Source organism: Carica papaya, chromosome 6 (genome assembly GCF_054855325.1).
Source record: "Carica papaya isolate Zhongbai chromosome 6, ASM5485532v1, whole genome shotgun sequence".
Classification (NCBI taxonomy): Eukaryota; Viridiplantae; Streptophyta; class Magnoliopsida; order Brassicales; family Caricaceae; genus Carica; species Carica papaya.
In genome coordinates, this window is record NC_142314.1 from 20,521,512 (window position 1) to 20,527,511 (window position 6,000).

Sequence of the window (6,000 nt, forward strand, 5' to 3'; positions counted from 1 at the left end):
TCTGATTGGATGCAGGAAGCAACTTTTATTCGCAACCTTCTTGCAGTTCAGGATCTAATATGAAATAGTTAAATGAGGGGGATGACCTACAGTAGTACAGTAAGAATATCACACCTAATACCGATACGAAAAATCAAATGTTGGTAAAAATCGTCAAACAATCAATAGAGCCATTATTTTTTTTAAATCAATTTGTTTAACTTAAAAATCGTTATTTTATACTTACTCTTATGAATTTGAAGAACTGACATATGAAAACAATAAACCAAATAATATTTTTATTACATATTCGAATGAACAATAACAATAAACTTACCTTCTTACCTACTTACCAGTACTTCTGTAGATCCATAGGGATATCTCCCTGCGCATGAACCCAATATCCAAATTATCAATCAATTGGCAATTCTCATACCACATCCGATAATGGACGCTAAACATACCACCACCTCGATATCTCATTCAGTATGAGAGTGATTTATACCTCCTAATCCCTTCCGGTATTGGATTTCTTAGCCCCATTCGATTAAGGAATTGTCCACGGTAGGATTTTTTCTATGCACCAGGTCCGTACACAAAACCTTAGGGTACCCGATAAGCCCTTTTACAAGCACGTTCACATCATTCACTACCCACCAATTATAACTACAATCCTATTTCATGATTACAGGAGAAATAAAACGATGATTTAGTAGAGTATATAGTTTAAAATTGAACATTTAGAGAGAAACATAATCAAACATTTATTTCAAAACTAATCAATGATAGGGATAAACAGTTAAGTAAATTAATAAACGAGAAGACAATTAAACCTACGAATTTAAAGTGCATGCACTAAACAAAAAATAACAGTCTCGCAATAATTGAACAATATCGATAAAATAGGTAATTTTGTATTAACCTGTTACCGATTCTACTTGTGACCTGTAATTAATTTTAGGGTGTTCTAATTTTTACAAAACACTTTGTTATTAATTATTTAAACTTTAATTTACCATAACAGAGCGGTGAGGGATTCTTACCCAGGATCGGTGTTCGAAACATCATTATTTTCACTGTGTCTCTTGACGGTTCCCGAGTTTCTTAAATTTTTTTTGAAGATATTAAAAATAGCGTCACGTATTTCAAAATACCCCAAAAAGGCCAAAATAAGTATTTTTAAACTTTTTCAACCGGTTTAGGATTTCGGTGCAGTAGTGGCGTCGTGCTCCAACGCTGGCTCCGCCGCCCACGACAGTATTTCCTCTTAGCCTGGCTGTTTTCAATCAGTTTTGGCCGATTTTGCATGAAAATTTACGAAAAACAAGGTTAGGGAGCCATGTCGATCGAAATAAAGAAAAACCGAGACCCTATTGGGCGGGGTTTCTCCAGTGTGGCGACTCCGTCGTTCCTCTCTTGCGGTTGGGGTTTTTCTTCGGCTAACCTACATAAAAAAGAGACGATGAACACATTGATCAAAGAATCGAAGAAAACGAAAAATGTGAATGGTGTCAACAGAGAGGTTTTCGGTTTGCGACTACAGCGGCTTGACCGAGCTCCGTTCACATTTTTCGGCTCACTCATTGCCCTTTTGGCTCCGATATGGATGTGGAGAGGGTCGAAATTCAATTCTAAATGGAAAGAGAAAAATTTTACCTTTTTCGTCGTCGACGGTGACTCCGGTGCGGCGGTGACAGTGTTTCTTCGACGACTGAGCTTTCCTCCAATTGCCTTCCTTCTTCTTCTCCGGTCAAGGGTGTCGACTAGGGTTTTGGGAGTCGACTGAAGAGAGGTTTAAATACCTCTCTTCCCCTGATCCTAACTGTCTATTCGCTTCAACATGGAGCAAGGAGAGTCATTCGATTCGAGACCCGTTTAGGTCGATCCATGTGCGACTCTAAGTTATCCATTGCGATTAAATTCAGCAGTATAATCGCACCTGAAGAAGAAACGGATCCGGGCCGCCTGTGCGCACAAGATGCGATATGGGCCATTGGATCCGCTGACACGAGGATCGCCCGCGTGGCCTCCTTCATGGACGTGTGTCCACGTGTCTTCCACGCGACGCGTGGAGACTGGCTGCGTTGCTAACGTGGTGGTCCACATGGCCAAACTTTTAAAATTTTTATTTTTACCCCAGTTTTTCAGATTTTTTTTCAAATAGGTCCTCCCTTATTTATACTTTAGCTCTAATTTTTTGAAAATATTTCAAATACATCCAAAACCTAATTTTCATCAAAAATTCTTAAAAAATTAAAATTAAAATTATTTTAATTCACTTTTCTTATTAATATTAAATTATCTCAAACCAAATTTTCAGGGCCGGGTCTAACAGTAACTCTCGCTCTAATAAAGTTCTGCAAATTTGATCTATTCACTTAAGAAGAAGATTTAAAGAACTAAAATTATAATCTTAATTTCAATAAATCAATATTTGAACTCTTTGAGTAATTCTATAAAGATCAAATATGCTGGCAAGGTTGACAAGACCATAGTTATCACACGAGTCCATCGGCTTCCAAACAATATATTATAAGGAATGATATCAAGTACTTAAAAATCCACCAAAATTAAGAAAGATGTCATATATAGAGTTAACCAGATTTCTCACATGATGGATCAATTGGTTGACTTACAACTACTTTAATTGATTGTATCAAGATGTCAAACTCCAATTGTATTTGATCACAAATAATAGCAAAAAATGTAATATGATAACAACAATAATGAAAATAAAATTTTATTAAGCAGTAATTGTGGAAGATTAAAATAAAATTTAATTTTTTCTAATTTTATATTATTATTATTATTATTATTATTACGACTACTACTATTATTATTATTATTTTATTACTATTAATATTATTCTTATTGTTGTTGTTGTTATTATTATTTTATCATTTGCGTTTTTACTATTTCTTGTATTATTTTATTTTTTATTTATATTCTATTTATAGTGAATGAAAATAAGTAAAATTTTTTTAAAAAAATTAGAAAATAAAGAAGTCAAAGTAAACTTTCTTTTTTTAAAAGAAGAGAATGAGAGATAAGAAAATATTATAATTTGTAACTAGAAGCTCTGCCATAGAATAGAAGATTGGCCCAAAAAGAGAAAGAAAATAAATAAGAAAGAAAAAGAGGAAGAAGACTCAATCCATTAGTTCAAGCCCATAGAGAGGAAGGAAGAGAAAAAGGAGAAGAAAAAAGGGAAAGCCTAAATGTGTGAAGACCTAGTCCAACCATGTGTGCCCAAAACTAATGGACTCTAAAATGATGTTGCTTCAAGTAATTTTTGTTTCTTTAATGAAGATCAATGAAATAACATCATTTTGTGATGCAAAAACTAGAAACCTGAGAGTTTTTGGTTTTTGAAAAAAAAATAGAGGGGGTTGATGGTGGTGACTAAATAAAAGGAAAGAAGATAAGAAAAAGAAAAAATGAATAAGATGAAATGAAGGAAGAATAAATGAGAAGATTTCATGCATCTCAAGGAAACTATCCATCATGGGAAATTTCAATAATTTTTTATAACAAAATTTCCTAAGATATCATGATGTTCAGTAATGTGAAATAATGCTCCTTAGTCAATCACTTAAAAATAAAATGATATTTCAAAAAACAAACGTAAAGTGTCATATATCTTACTAGCGACTACATATAGTGGTGTTTTTATATTTATTGTCTTTAATCTTCTTTCAAGACCCTACAATTCTTTTTTAAATCAACCATTTTACTACATTTTTAACATTTCATATTCCTACCATTCTTGATTTGTTGTTCCCATTCTTTGATTTTTCCTATTACCATGTCCCTTTTCATTTTTCTAATGAAGTATCTACCACTATTCTTAATATTAAGGGGCAAGTTTAATGATGAGGCTTCCTTATAATCGTTTTTAGTTATAAAATCTTTTGTTTAACATCAACAAACTCTGATTTTACGTTCTCAATAAAATTGGTAATTTGCCACTCTTATGCTTCTTAGCTATTGGGTAACAAGGCTAGGAGAATTAAGGTAAAAATCTCATTAACAAACATGATCTCCATAGAGATATTCATATATTCGACCATAGAAGCACCTTCAGGCATCCTCAAATTAAAAGGCTATTTTAGTAGATGTATTTTATTATTGTTAAAGACTTTTTATACATCTCTAATAGGGCCTTTATCAATTTTGATGTAACCTTTTTTATTGCTACATTTGTGGGCAATATTCTTCAACAACGCCAATGAATCACGCCAATACTTTTTTTATCAAGGAGTTTCCATTCTTTATCCTTCATGCTTAGGGGTTTATCTCCTAGTCTAAGTGAAATTTCTTGCTATAAAGATAGTCGACCACTTGCATTCTCTAGAAAGAATAATTTGAACCATCAAATTTAGTAAGACCAGTGCCAACCCCTCTTTATTCTAGGTTGTTCTCAATTCGAACCAACCAAGCTCTAATAACTAATGTTAGGAATTAAGTCTCCTAATTATAAGAACACTAAGAACAAATAATTGCAAAGAAAAAGTAAAGGGAAAAGAGATATCAAGATTCTATATAAGTTTGCTCAAAATTTAGTTTATACCATATTTTTGTCACTATAGATTCTACAATGATGATAAAAACATATAAGATTATAAGAGAAATTGTACATAACTTCTAATTTGCATTTTCCAATCAATATCTCACAATTCTAGTGTTTAAAAACTCTGTAATTGAGTTCTCTAACTCTCAAACTCCTTCTTTATTATATATTTTCTCATAGTTTGTATAAGAATATTTATATTATTACATGAGAGATAAATCCTCATACAATAAGGATTTAAATTTCTATTTCAACAAGGATAAGAATTTGAGTTATTATCCTACTAGGACTTTGAGCCATTCTCTTCTTTTTACCATTTTTTCTATGGCTTGGTGGATTTTCAAACTTAACAAGTAACACATTATAAAGTGTAGTGGTAATATAATATAGATTATTAGTGATATTTAATTGCATATATGTAAATATAGTATAGATTTTTGGTAACATTTAATACTTCTATGTGTTATGAAAATTTAGAATTTTCATAATTATTTTCCAAACACAAATAATATTAATGAAATCACTAAATTAATTTTTTTTGGCACTATAATGCCTTAAAAGATAATACCATTTGTGTCGTAATTAATAAATAGGATCATTAGTATCTATAATTGAACAAAAAATTATAAGAATATTTTATTATGATTTTATTAGAATAGGTCAGAGATATATATACACATACAAAAGAATCTATCTAAGGTAACTAGTATAAATTAGTCTATTAATCTGTTGCCTAAGATTACATTAATATATATAGAAAGCCAATTACCTATAGTTATACTAATATATATAGAAAGTCAATTACCTGTGATTTTGTTATTATACAAGAAAAGTATGTTGTAATATTGTAACACTCTCCCTCGAGTTAGGGCATAAATATTAATTATGCTCAACTTATTATAAAGACATTCAGTACGAGTTATATTTAAAATCTTTGTGAATATATCACCTAGTTATTTTTTTGTCTTCACATAGCTAATAGAAATCAAGTCTTTTAGAATCTTTTTATAGATAAAGTGACAATCAATCTCAATATGTTTGGTTCTTTTATGGAATACCAAGTTTGAGGCATTATGAAGAGCAATATGATTATCACACTAGAGTTTTGCAAGTGACATAGGCTTCAAATCCACTTTAGCTAAGAGGTGATGTATCCATAAGAGTTCAAATGTGGAATGGGTCATAACCATGTATTCGAACTTTGCACTAAACTAGAACACAATGATCTTGTTCTTACTTCTCAATGATATCAAGTTCCTACTAATAAAAATACAATAACTCATAGTTGATTTCTTATCAATTTTAGATTTAACCCAATTAGCATCTATACAACATTCAATATGAGTATGCTTATGATTGTTAGACAATATGCCAAGTTCCAAAGATTCTTTTAAGTAGCACATAATTTGTTATAGAGCCTCCCAATATTTGACTGTAGGTCCACATATAAA